This window comes from Rhodnius prolixus, unplaced genomic scaffold, assembly GCF_049639745.1.
Source record: "Rhodnius prolixus isolate KJV_2025 unplaced genomic scaffold, Rpr scaffold_5, whole genome shotgun sequence".
Lineage (NCBI taxonomy): Eukaryota > Metazoa > Arthropoda > Insecta > Hemiptera > Reduviidae > Rhodnius > Rhodnius prolixus.
The window spans coordinates 26,540,180-26,554,724 of record NW_027411624.1 but is presented as its reverse complement, the minus strand read 5'-3'; the positions used below and the strand labels follow the sequence as shown (position 1 = coordinate 26,554,724).

General features: G+C 35.9%; 1 protein-coding gene across 1 annotated transcript in view; it reads right to left on the bottom strand.

The window, feature by feature from the left end:
• Positions 1-5,554, bottom strand: part of ken (zinc finger and BTB domain-containing ken and barbie protein) — a 43,110-nt gene extending 37,556 nt beyond the window's left edge. The window contains exon 1 of the mRNA XM_074135281.1: positions 4,805-5,554. The gene's annotated coding sequence lies outside the window, so the exon portion shown is untranslated. The remainder of the gene's footprint in view (positions 1-4,804) is intronic.
• Between the last annotated feature and the right edge of the window lie 8,991 nt (positions 5,555-14,545).

The window sequence follows — 14,545 nt, the reverse complement described above, 5'->3', positions numbered from 1 at the left end:
TGAAGTACTAAGAGCTGAATAAATTATTATGTAAGAAGACCAAACTTCCTTTTTTTACTGAATAATTTCGCAGTTTTTAACTGGAAAATTCATTATCCTTGGGAATTTTGAGGAGCAGTCAACAAAATTTTGTAGGAATTTTTATTGTTTTTTTTTTTACCGACGTTTCAGCAAATTTATTGCTATCTTCAGGGTAATATAAATTCATAGTTATATATTTAACTACATCATCATAACTGTTGTACAGTTACGAACATTTTCACAGCTGTGATGATGTAGTTAACATATAACGCTACAAATTTATATTACCTGAAGAAGGCAATAAGATTTTTTCAACATTTCATCGCAACATTAAACAAATTAATATTTCTGACCCATATTAGATACACAGAGAGGAACCCTAGATAAGGAATTGAAACTAGGGCTGTGCCTGCTCCTCAGCTATTGTGGCGCGCCTGCCTATAGTAATTTATTGAAGTGTTATTTTAGAACCCCTATCATGCGTATTTTTATAAAAATAACCCTCTTTCTCTATATACCCTTTTAATTAATACAAATCATTATGTGAACTTCATGTTCACAATTCTTAAGCATTAAAGTACTTATTATAGTTGTTCGTAAAATAAACAAATCATTTAGTATTTAAAAAAAACAGAGAAAGTAGGAAATACATTTTTTACTTCAAGAAATCCGTATATTATTAATAATAACGGAGGTAGATGTTAATTAAGGAGGATGCTAGTTTTTGTTATGCCATAAAAATTATCAAACATTATTTCTCATCTACACCAATTTGGTTTGTTTTTTTTCAAAAGATTTTAATAAAAATACTACTTTCAGACCTTAGATATGTACAAAAAAAGTGAAGTAGGTGGCCGTTTTCGAAAAAACTAATCACAAATAATCATTAAAGTTGTCTACTAAACCAATAATACTTTCGCCAAATAATGTTTTTGTAACATATTTGATTTTTATTAATATAGCATTGTTATGTTGCATTAATGACGTAAGAGAGCCTCTAAAATTTCTTCAGAACTCCACAAATGAATTTTCTTGGAAAAATGTTTGAACTTATAGTAATTTTTACGTGTTTACCGTCAGTTTTCGTAGTTAAAAGAAATTCTGATTGATTGATTTGTTCATAAACTAGATTTCTAGCTTAGTTGTACTGGAAGCAAAATATAAAATTCAAACTTACGAGATTTTCCTTTTTTCGAGTTACTTTGACTTCGCGCACCATTACGTAAAACATTTTCGTTATCCAGCTAGCTGTAAATGTATATTTTTGCTAAAAACTTAAATTCGCACGATAGCATATTAAAGAAAATATTGCTGGGAAAGTTCTTGAGCAAAAGGATAATTAAGTTTAAGGAAGTTTCCTTGATGAGAATCTCAGAGCTCTCAGAAGTGGTTCGCTCACACAGGTTTTGGTTAAAAAAGAAAACGCCATTAATGTGTGAAATGTTTAGAGTAACGGAGAAATTGTACTCTGGCCTAGAGGTGTTGCACGCGTCTCCTCGAAGATCTCTTCACTATGAAGTATCTTGTAAAGAATCTCCGTACGTCCATTTAGATTTATATGATAAGGTGAAAGAAGAATGGGGGATTTAACATACCTAGCTTTTATAGCGCGCATGAGGGAAATCATAATCAACCCTTATTTACTATTTACGGACGGATCAAAATCGGAGCAGGGAGTAGGTTGTGCTGTACTTGACCCGCAAACGGGAAGTTTTCGCCTATACAAGCTCCCTAATAATGTCTCAATATTTACCGCAGAAATCGTAGCGATTTGGAATGCGGTAATCCTGGCGGAACAAATACAAAGTAATGACATAATAGTCATTCTTAGTGATTCTAAAAGTGCACTCCAAAAAATAAAACGTCCGGGCGATGTTTTTGATCCCATAATTATAGAAATTGTATGTCATTTGATTAATGCAATGGGTAGGTTGCATCTGGTTTGGCTGAAAGGGCATGCTGGGATAGTTGATAACGAGAAAGTCGACGTGCTAGCAAAAAGAGCGATCTTGTTAGGGGAACATACTCCAGTGCTCAATTTAGCGGATTTCGAAGGTGCTTTAAGAAAGCGTTGTTATGACGCATGGCAAAAGCTCTACGATCTGGAAAAAGAAGTTAAGGGTAAATATTACGCTGATTTACAGCCTAGGATTCCCAACAAGCCATGGTTTGTAGAAGTACTGGAGGGGGAAAGGCAATTTTACACAACAATAATGCGACTGAGGTTCAACCATAATCTCACAAATCCGCATTTGCGCAAAATTAAGTTATTAGATAGTCCCAAATGTGATTGCAATAGCGGGGAGGATGGGGACATCGATCTCCTCCTCTTCAGATGCAGCAGATATAATAGAAATAGAGACAAGTTCCTAAAGGAATTGGCAACACATGTACGATTACCTGTAGCGCTAAAAGTATTTTAGCTATAATGAATCCTGATGCGCTACGAATTATTTACAAATTCATTAGAGAGAATAAAATAAAAATATAGGATGCAGCTAAACTCCATAGTAGCGATTTTAGTACTTAATTACTCACACAAGTACTATCATAACTACACTACTAATTACACCACTCTAAGCTCACATCAAATAACGAAGTCACATTCAGAGACCATTGTGTTGTTCTAGGAAGGAATGTCAGTACGCAGCGCTCAAGATATCCTTATCTCATGGAAGCCACGAAGCAGAATGTAGTAGAAGAGTGGCTGGCATGACGAAGAAAGAAGGGAAAGAGGCTGTGCTATTCCTCAAATTGAATATTGGAAAAGATAGGGCTGATTTTTTTCCACCAACATGTTGGTAAATTGAGGCGCTAGGAGCCAACTGTAATTGTTCATACCAATATGTTGGTTTTTTCCAGCCCTCATATAAAGTAATTGGTTAATGTGCAAACAAGACCACTATAACAATAAATAAATAAATATTAAAGAAAAAGTAATTACAAAATTACGGTAACCATAAATTTATAACTTCAAGAAGGCTTAATAGGCAACCTTTAAAGAGAAAGTAAGTGTGAAAACTAGCAGAAGGAAGAAAAATAAATAAAAAATCAGAAAGGGAAAGTAAATTCTTGTCAAAAATCTTGCCGGAAGCTAAACACTTCAAACGCCATACAATTCGTCTTGCATAATAGGCGACCAACACAGAATTAGTGAAAAACTGTCCTTTTTTTTTATTCTGAGGGCAGGAAATAATTGGTGAATTGTTTTCATGCTTATTAACTTTATTTTTTTTCAGGCAATTTGATTTCATAATAATGTTGCGGAGTGCTGTCAATAATTTTATTGGGACTCAAAATGATCATACATCAATTAGTTGATTGAAAGAAGATCGCCCTTTTTATTAGAGAGACAAACGAAAAAAACTATACTGCCAGATTTGTGGATGAGTGCTTGAAAAAAATAAGGTAAAAAAAAAAAAAAAATAGTTTTCAAGGTCAAACTGTTTTCGTTTTTACATTCTTCCCCATTAAAACCTTTCACATTTCTGCGCTATTACCTAATCAGCATCCTGTTCCATTCTCCGTCACTATCTATTTAAATAAATTTTTAAAATATATTTTAAAAATTGTCAATATTTACTGGATTTGGTTGCGAGTCAAAAATTTTACTGGTTTAATAAAACTGGTACGTGTCAATCGCGCATGACTTTCTTTTACTTCAGTTTTCAAAATTCTAATCTACAAATTTTTTGTTTAAACTTCAAAATATTTCCAAATTTTGGTGGCTAGCTTCAGTTTTATGTAGGTTCATTAAAATAAATTATAATTTCTCTATAGAAATGTGACTAGTGAACTATCGTAGAATCTTTCTAAAAACCGAATATTCCCTAGTAAAATTTTAGTAATAAAATTGCTAATATATATTTGGGAAACTAACTTCTTAGAAATTCGAAGCCATTTTTATGAAAATCCCCTAAAGCAATAAATTATAGCAAAAATAAAGTACATAATATAAATAAAATACATCAAAGTTGCTCTTCCAATCAATCAATATTCTTTTAATTAAAAATTTCAGTCACATATTTGATTCTTCCTAGTTAATACGTGTTAGAAAGATTTAATACACTGAATTGGCTACCCCGGAGGCTATAGCACCCAACTCATATTCTCCTCTAGGACCCTCTATAATAATTTCTTTTTCTCAAATAATTGCTATACACCTTAACGGCTGTATTTAGAAGTTTTTAGTACATGAAACCATTTTCGAGAGAACCTTGAAGCACGAAAAACGTTTCATTAAAGCAAAAATTACGATTTGTTGGTAGTAACTAATACAAATATTCTGGGTGTTATTGTGATATCTAAAATAAACAACAAATTACTGTTTTTGATACAGTGTTAAAACAGGTGTTGTACACACAGACAATTAAAAAAAAAAACCACTTTGACAGGACTTATGGGACTTCTTAGATTTCCTCTTGGGAAATGTATTTCTGGTCAAAGCATAAATACATGATACTTGTGCAATACTTGCTGTTATCAAGTAGTAAGAGAAAGTAAAAATATATTATTACCAAAAAAAAATGAAGGCAAAAAACTATTTGGGAACTGATTGGCCTCGTAATCATTACGTCACAGTATCAGAGAGTGAAAGTTGTGCCCAGAGTAGTTCAGTAAACCGCAGTTTTTACTTCATCCACTAAACATGATAAAAAAAAATTTTTTTGTTTTTTAAACCATAACTTTGTTTTGATTAACGTTGAAACTTTAAATTATTTTTCAATTAAAGAAAAGGGCTAAATAAATTTTTTAAAACTACGAAAATAAATTACAAACTTACCAAATATTGTAAATATAATCCACAAATAATAGTAATCCCATGTTAATTAAAGGCACTAGAAACATCACCGAATATTGACATCACAATTTATCGTATTTTTAATTTAGTAAACACGTGTATGATTGACTTAATTGATTTTTAAAATTTTGTTTTTAAAGTAAAAAATTAATGCGAGGTTTTATGAAATGGTTTTGTTACAATATAAAAATAGATGGTGTTAAAGAATTTAAATAAAAACTGATTAAACCGTTTAAAAAAAAAAAAAAATGAGCACGGGATGATACTTTCAGTTGGCAAAATAAATGCTGGATAAAATCTCGTGTGTGGAAACTAAGTAGGTGCGAATTGCACAAGCGGTCGGTACAGACTAAAATTATCGCCTTTCCCTTTCTTCTGCCCTCACTCTCACTCCTGCTTCTTCCCCAACTGCCACTTACGTCTCTTCTACCCCTCCATATGGGCTGCTTGTTCCTTGTTTCTCACCTCTCGCCGAACGGACACAGTCAGCCGCCACTGCAGCGCGAATGTTGTTCGCTTTTTATTTCTCTTCTTCTTTTTCTACTTAATTTTTCTTTTTTATTTTTTTTTTTTCCTTTATCGTACGTACCTCTCTTTTACAACTTCAAGGTCTTCACTTACACACGAGCCAGTACTCTATACACATCAACTTCATCTATCCTGCTCTAATCGTCGCGTAACCCCGTCATTCTTTTGTGTTTAGACCTTCTCTTTTATGATTTCTTTTCTTTTTCTTTCTTTCTTTATTTTTTTTTACCACAGTTATAGTCTCTTCATCGCTTCAGTTCTTCTCTTTTGCTCCCTGCATTTCCTTACTGCTTTAAGGTTGATTTATCTTAATATTAGTAAAACACATGTTCAAAATTTGCTCCATAAAGTTATTACTTAATTCTGTCATTTTTTCCCCCCCTGTACTAAACTGATTTTTGTATCTCACTGCAAAAAATAGAAGAAAAATTCTGATATATATATGTATTTGGCGCATCGACTGCCTTGGGCATTAGCGCCGATCAATATAATTGTACCTATTTTTGATATTAAGCCTTTTAGCTAGATCAATGATGGCGAACCTATGACAGCTGACACGCGAGCTCATTTTTGGTGACACGCATCTTCTAAGATAAAAAATTTCACAATCCAAGTAATATTAAGACAAACAAACGGAATTGGTTAACAGATGAAGGTCAGTGGTGCTTGCTTGGCTTTGAAATGTACCAAGTATAAACCCGAAATAGAAGATTTAGCAGACAAACTTCAGCACCAAAAAAGTTACTAATTTTTCATATAAATTTTATATTGTTTTTCTGTTTTTGTTCTATACGAGGGTCGTTTGAAAAGTCCGTGCAAAGTCAGAGAGATAGCACCACTGGCGCGTATCGAGGTTATGTTTAGTTAGTAGCATCTCTTGGAAGAACACACACCAAGTTACAGCCAGATCGGTCTATTTCTTTGTGTTTGGCATTCGTTTGAATCGAGGAAGTCGAGTGATTTTCAAAATATGGACGAAAAAGAATTTCGTGTGTTGATTAAACACTACTTTATGAAAGGCAAAACGCCTCAGGAGACTAAAGAGAAGCTTGATAAACATTATGGTGACTCTGCACCTTCGATTAGAACAGTTTATAAGTGGTTTCAAAATTTTCGGAGTGGCCATATGGGCATAAGTGACACTGAACGTTCTGGACGCCCTGTTGAGGTTACTACTCCAGAAATCATTGATAAAATCCATGATATGGTGATGGATGACAGAAGAGTGAAGGTGCGTGAGATTGCTAGTGCTGTGGGCATCTCGAATGAACGGGTACATAATATTTTACATCAACATTTGGACATGACAAAGCTATCCGCAAGATGGGTGTCGCGATTGCTCACGCTTGACCAAAAACGAAATCGTGTGAAGTGTTGCAAGGACGGTTTGCAGCTGTTCCAGAAGAATCCGCAGGACTTTAAGCGTCGTTTCGTCACTGTGGATGAAACATGGATACATCACTACACTCCTGAGACCAAAGAACAATCTAAACAATGGGTTACCAAGGGGGAATCTGCGCCAAAAAAAGCGAAGACCGTTCCTTCGGCCGGAAAGATTATGGCGACTGTCTTTTGGGATTCGCAAGGAATAATCCTTATCGACTATCTGGAAAAGGGTAAAACTATTACAGGTGCATATTATTCATCGTTATTGGACCGTTTGAAAACCGAGCTGCGAGAAAAACGCCCACGATTGGCCCACAAAAAAGTCCTTTTCCATCACGACAACGCACCAGCTCACACCTCAGCAGTTTTGGTCGCAAAATTAATGGAAATAGGGTTCCAACTCGTTTCACATCCCCCCTATTCTCCAGACTTGGCTCCCTCGGACTACTATTTGTTCCCCAATATGAAGAAATGGCTGGCGGGAAAAAGATTTTATTCAAACGAGGAGGTGATTGCAGAAACGAATGGCTATTTTTCAGACTTGGACAAATCCTATTATTCGGAAGGGATCAACAAACTAGAGCAGCGTTGGACGAAGTGTATAAGCCTAAAAGGAGACTATGTTGAAAAATAAAAAAGGTTTACCCCAAAAAATGAAGTAGTTTTTATTTTTGCACGGACTTTTCAAACTACCCTCGTGTATATATATATATAACTTGATTTTCGATATTAAGTATCAATGAAATATGTAGCCTCTAAATGTAAAATCATTGGTTTCATAATTTTGGTTTTTGTATTTTAAATGGCAAACTAATAATTAGCATAAAAAAATTATAAATATTTATAATTTTTTTAGTCTTTACTTTTGTGATGTGTGACACGCCACGAAAATTATGTTTCGATTTTTCAAAATTTTGACACACCGAGCTCAAAAGGTTCGCCATCACTGAGCTAGATAATGCATTCTTTTTCTGTCCACCAAATGTAAGAGTTGGCTGTATGTACCGTGCATCTGGCTTATTGAACTTCTATACATTAACTTGAAGCGTTTATTTTAAATGTTAATAATTTAAAAAAAGATTTACAAGTTATAAGTTTAAAATTAAATAAAAAAACAACATTTATGTAGGACGACGGAGAATTACTTGCACCTTCTTCTGCAATTGGTTGTTCGCCCTATACTATAAAGAGGTGGAGTTGGTCTCGTAGCGACTGTCGTCGAGGCAGGTACCTTGACTGCTTAATTTTAACAGATCTCGGATCAGCCTGCTAGTTCAGGTAGCTGCGTGGACACCCTACTCTGGCGAACGCTATTCAATTACGGACTAACTCAGTCATCAATTTAATTTAACGCTGTCTGTGGTTAGTGTAATGAAACTTCGCTTCACTTTGTATATGACTGTTGTCTTAACGTTATAATCAAGTTCTTTGGAAAAGGTAAAGGTTTTGCTTCCTGAGATTGTCGCTTCTAGGAAGTTAAAAGAATTTTCCATTGTTGAAAGCACAAACCTACTTACTCTAAAGCAGCGGTTGCTATCTTCTGTATAAATGATTGACTTTTTTTTTTTTCTTCTTTAAAACGTGCCGCTATCTAACTTCTAATCTCTTTTTTAACTTAACACACTTATATCAGCGTCTTGTGTTAAGTAAGTGAAATGTGAGACGAGGTATTAGACTAACATGATGTTTTATAAATAACATTTATTAATTGAAAAGTAGCCTCCAAAAAAAAAATATATATAGGTATATAAATAAAAAAAAAATAAACCTGATTAAAATTTACTTTATCTAATGGGAAGTCTGCGTCTGCATGTCTCCAACCAAGCCTTCATAATTTGAAGTGGCCAGACAAAGATAATGATAATGTATCTTCAGAATTAATCTTATTTTTAGTTTCGTGAACTTTGAATTTTAAAAAAGCTTATTCATAAAGTAGCTATGTAGAATCATCCCAAGTAATCATTTCATTCGGTAATATTGGGCTACTTTTCTCGATTGTTGCTTTTCCTAAAAACAAAAATCTTATTAGTTGAGGTGTGTTTGACAGCGACATTATTATGGTTGATGGGAGGCTGCTCTCCATTCTTTCGATGGCTGGTTTAAATGCTGAATCGCCAACGTTTGATAGAAAGATTATATTAAAAAGCCATTTGTTTTAATGAGTCCCAACTATGGTACGTTCGTTTGATCGCTTACAATCGGCCACGATCGACCAAAAATCGCTCGATCTACTTGTTCATCATAAGAATTTTAAGGTTAAATTCAAAAAGAATACTTACTACTTTTAATCTAAATAGGAACTTAAATTAAAATTTGTTAGTAGGAATAGGTGTCCAATAGCTTCAAAAAAAAAAAAAAAATTAGGGAAGACACTTGGAGACTCCAAGGAACCAATTCTATAACATCGAAGTGACCTTAATGAGATCCATCATAGAATACCAGACAATGCGCCCATCATAAAGGAATCTCTTTCCTCTGGATGTCACAAATGAAAGTTTATTTCCAAAATTTATGTAAACAACATTTGGGAATGGTAGCTTTAGCTAGAAGAATCGAAGAACCACATCTTCATCTAATGTTAGTGAAAGTAGAAGAGCGGCCATCTTTTCTAATTCAATTATTTTTGCGCATGACTTCAAGAAGCTTCAAGAAAAATGTAAGTGGCCTAAACTTGAAGTCAAAGCTGTTCAACAGCTAGGTGTTAGGTACAAAATGCTACCTTAATTGGTTGGTGGTAGTCCTTTATTTGTACGCTAGTAATAGTTTATAACATGCGTACAGCTTCCTTATTAGCTGGCTCTATTCTTAACTTGTACGCAGCAGTTTATCTTTGTACGTGCTGTTATCTTATTGGCTGGTATATTTTTTTACACCTTTTCGATAAGGCCGTCACAAATTAAAAGAAAATTTTGATGAATGAAATCATTCGTTTTGACAATTAAATGGAACAAGATTGTGCAGAGATCACACGTTTGAATTCTCAGTTACGTCATTGGGAAGGTGTGGGACGAAATAAATAAAAGATTTAGAGAGTGGCGCAACGGGAATGTGGTTTAAAGAAAATACAATATTCAAGCCATATTATATCTGTCTTCAATCATGATAGTGACTCTATTGGTTGCAAGAGTAGTTATAAGATATTTCACAAAACTTGAGAGACCATAACTGATCATACCAACTTTAACGAGTGAATCGTATTCATCTGATTTAAAGAGCTCAGCTGATTTGGAGGAGGTCATCTCTAGGAGTGTAGGAAATCATTGAAGCTAGGATTTAGAGGATGGCGGCCTCTAAGAAGGAAACTTAGTTGGATGAAGTGGGGCTATCAGGATGATTGTAGGCCTATTAACTGGCCACTGCAGACTCAGAAAACACATGCATCGCATGGGCCTGGCAGATGATAGCCTCTGTAGGTTCTATCAGGAAGAGGAGGAAACGGCACTGCACGTGTTGTGTCAGTGTGAGGGGCTCGTGTGGCTGAGGATATTACTTCTCAGGAAGGAAAAACCAAGGCCTGTGAGCTTTACTCAAGAGTCACTCTCCAGCATTAAGAGTCTGATTAAAAGGACAGGTCTGGAGGGTGAGCTTTAGAGTGAGGGGAGCCACAATAGATCCAAAGGGGTCACAGTGGCGTAGGCCTTGAGGCCGCTCTAATCTAATCTAATCTAGTTGGATGAAGCCTAAGAAGAGCTGTATCAGCTGTACGGTTGAACCTAATCCAAAAATCGCATATAATTTTATTAAAAAAAGAAAGATTTGTAGAGAAGATTATCCGATTTATTAAATGACTTCAATTTTAAGATTCTAGGAAGCTCTTAGTGTCCTTTATGGTCTTTAAACGAGCTTATTCATTGGTTATTCAGAAGTAAGCATTGCGTTGCAGCTATCTCACAATCTTTAAATATCAGAAATCTTTATCGAACTGGAAAATTTGTAAAGTCAAACGGAACTTCTTTAAACAGTTAGTTAGGAAGTGAAATAAGAAAGATAATAGGTTTATTATTATAATTTTTAATTCCTAAAACTGAGAGGAAAAGGAGTAATTATCTTCTGATTGATGAATATTGACCAAAACTTTAGTGGCAATTGGGGTAGTGCAATTTAGTTAAATTTTTAAAATATTATCCTGCCACATTATTGCTCTGTGCCAATTATTTGCTTAATTAGGTATTATAAGGCGTCGTCTTTAGACTAACAAAAATGATTAGCTACTAGTACTCTGTTTTCGTATGAAGAGAGAAGTGATATTAAGAGTACTGAAGCTGCACCTATACTTGTTCTAGATCTTGTCCTGTTTAATTCTAGTCTTCTGCGTTTTACCAAAATGGTTCATGTGCTTGGACCTCTGGTTTGGAAGATTCTTAAACAAAGAAGAAATATTGCAGATTTGTTTTTATTCTGAGATAACCTTAAATTAAATCTTAAATTTTTAAAAATCTGGTGAGAAACTTAAACTTTCTTACAAAGTTTTCTTGATGATTCTAATTTGGTATTATTAAAATATTAACTGTATGATTCATTGGTTTCTATAAAGAGATGGTTAGGATAGGTAGAGATGGATAAGAATGGGAAATACTTCTTGATGTACTCGAGGGCATTGAGAAAAATGAGACAGTTGTTATCAATTTTATAAAAAATATTCATAGTTTCCCTCAAAACAAGCATTTCTCTAGCAATGAACTTTGTTTAAAAAGAAGAATATATTATATACAAAAAAAAAATCTGGTGTGAGACAATTTTTTTTTAACGTTCTATTAAAACTGAAGTTTCAACTATAAGTTCATTGGCTCCATAAAATTAAGGGCAGTTATATAAAAAGGGACTTATGAGGAAGGCATCTTGTCCCAGAACCCTTCTTTAAAATCAGTATTTAACATGAAAAGAACTTCAAACAGAAGCCTCAGATCTCAATCTGAGTTAATATGCAAAAACTAAAAAGAAATAATTTCTTTGGCACTTTTGTGGTCATAGTTTTGGTTACCGCAGTGAGAGAAAGTAAATAGGTAACGGAAATCTCTCATGCAATGAAAGACTAGAATAATACTAAAGTTCAGAAAGAAAAAAAAATGCCTCCTTACAAGAGCATTAATAAAAAGGAAGGAGTTTGCTTGGAGGAAATGTGGTGCTATTTGAAAGAGAAGGAGCAAAAGGCAGTAAGAGACCCTCGCCAAGGACATGGGTTGGGCAAGCCACAGTACTTTCACATACAGCCCCTGTACATTACGTAACCTGTAAGAGAGCAGCCTCCCCTGCATCCACCATTTATTATTCTACATTCTCTTATTATATCATAATATATATTCTCGTTTTCAGCCTCCTTTCCTGCGCTACTTTTTTTCTACTTCCTGAAATTCAATTATTTATCAATTCACTTTTTTATATTAAACTTTTCCCACTTCAATTGCTTTCTCTTATCTGATTTAAGATGAAATAAGGCGATATCCGCTTTTTTATTTTTGTTTTATCAAAATTAAAAGTAAATTCTGGTAAGAACGTTTGCCCAATAAATTTTACTTCTCATGGAATATCTGTCCTTCAGACAATCGTCGTACGTAGGCAAGGGACTTAGTGCCTTTTAGAGTCGTTAAAATGAGCGCTTTCGATTCTTTCGCTACCCTCAACTCTTTTGATTTACAGACGGTTAGCTTTAAGAAACTCCTAGGAAGAGAAAATTTAAGGGCTAACATCTGGAATTGGAATCATTAAAGCAAAATTTAGTGCGTTAACTACTGAGCTAAACCCTTCTCTCCTACTTCATATTATACTCTATTCCAATTCTATGGAAAGCAAGCGCTCTTAGTCTTGGCCTGTAATTAATCAACATAACATAACTTGATGCACACTTTTGTTCATTTCGTTGTAGTTCATCAGGAAGTAGACCAGTAAAAAAGTCAGCAAGTGTAGTGAGAGATGGAAATTATAAGTGAAGTATCTACATCAATCGATTAACATACCTCTGAAGGTAGATGAAAAACCGAAACCGGTCCCAATATACATGCCTGCTACAACGGATAAAAACAGCGATGCTCTATATTAGGTGATTCTCGGAGAGCTGAGATATATATATATAGACTTCTCTCTAAAGTGAGGTTCATTACCAAATGGTTTTCATCGTGGTAGAATATGGTTCCTCTCGACTTTTACCCTGAACTCAATTTTGCTTTTTTCAAACTCAAGCGGTAATGAAATATCCAGCGTCTGCAAATTTGGCTACTTCGAGGGTATTTTGGCTCTGAGAAAGTATTCTTACTTTTATTATCTGTAATGAATAATTTATGGTTCCTAAAATATTCGTATAATTTTTTACAGCTTTAAAATATTAATATACAAACAGTTAATTTACAATCATTAATTTATTAATTAGATTAGATTAGATTAAATTTGGGTGGCCTCAAGGCCTGCGCCACCGCGACCCCTATGGATCTATTGTGGCTCCCCGACTTTAGAGCTCACCCTCCAGACCCGTCCGTTTAATCAGACTCTTAATTCTGGAGAGTGGCTCCTGGGTAAAGCTCTCAGGCCTTGGTTTTTCCTCCCCGAGAAGTAACATCCTTAGCCATACGAGCCCCTCACACTGACACAACACGTGTAGTGCAGTTTCTTCCTCTTCCTGACAGAACCTACAAAGGCTATCATCTGCCAGGCCCATGCGATGCATGTGCTTTCTGAGCCTGCAGTGGCCCGTTAATAGGCCTACAATTATCCTTATAGCCCCACGGCCTTGACGGATTAATTCTGCGGTCAGCCTCGGCGAGTAGCCTCTGATGAACTCCTTCGCCTGTCGCAGCCCAGTGGTAGCAAGCCACCACTCCTGAGCCTTACTCTGCACCCATGCATTGATGGCCGCAGACTTAACACACTTCGAAACCCCAAAGCAGGGCTCCGGGCCAACGAAGTGTCCCGCAGAGCCTTCCCGGGCCAATAAATCTGCCACTTCGTTCCCCTTGTGTCCTGAATGTCCAGGTACCCAAACTAGAAAGACCATATTCTGGTCACTAATTTCCTTCAGGGCACCCAGACAGTCCCAAACCAGCCTTGAATTGACCTGGTAGGAACTAATTGCCCGTAGAGCAGCCTGACTATCCGAGAAAATTACGACCTTAGAGTTAATAATTCTTCGCCCTTTAATCTCGGTAGCACAGAACCTAATTGCAGCTAGCTCAGCCTGAAAAACTGTAGCTAGTTTTCCTAGGCTAACCGAAAAGCTACATTTCGGTTTCGCCCCGTACACTCCCGCTCCTACTCCCTCCTCCAACTTGGAGCCATCTGTGTACCACATTGAATCTCCCACAACTGGGGGTCCACTTTTCCAAGCCTCCCGGTCCCCAATACAGACTTTGAAAGGCTTGTAGAAGTTATATTTGGGAGTCATAAAGTCCGAGGGCAGGCCCAGAATTGGGTCGGCCTCCAGCTCCTCATATAACTCTTGATACGCTCCTCCATGCCTAACGGTAATGGGGGCTTGTCCTGTCATAAGCCTAATGACAACGGCCTTTGCAACGCCTTGAATATATATGTGCAATGGGGGCAAATTTAATAAAACCTCCAAGGCCGCAGTAGGGGAAGTCCTCATGGCCCCAGTGACACTCAGGCAAACCAGCCTTTGAATGCCACTGAGTGTTCGGATTCCCCCCACCTGCAAGGTTTTCGCCCACCACGCCACCGCCCCATGTGACACCATGGGTCTAACCACACTTTTATAGATCCAGAGCGTCATCCTAGGGCTTAATCCCCAACTTTTCCCACACAGCCTTTTGCAGCATCCTAAGGAAACCTTAGCCTTGTGGGAAATCATATTTATGTGTGAAT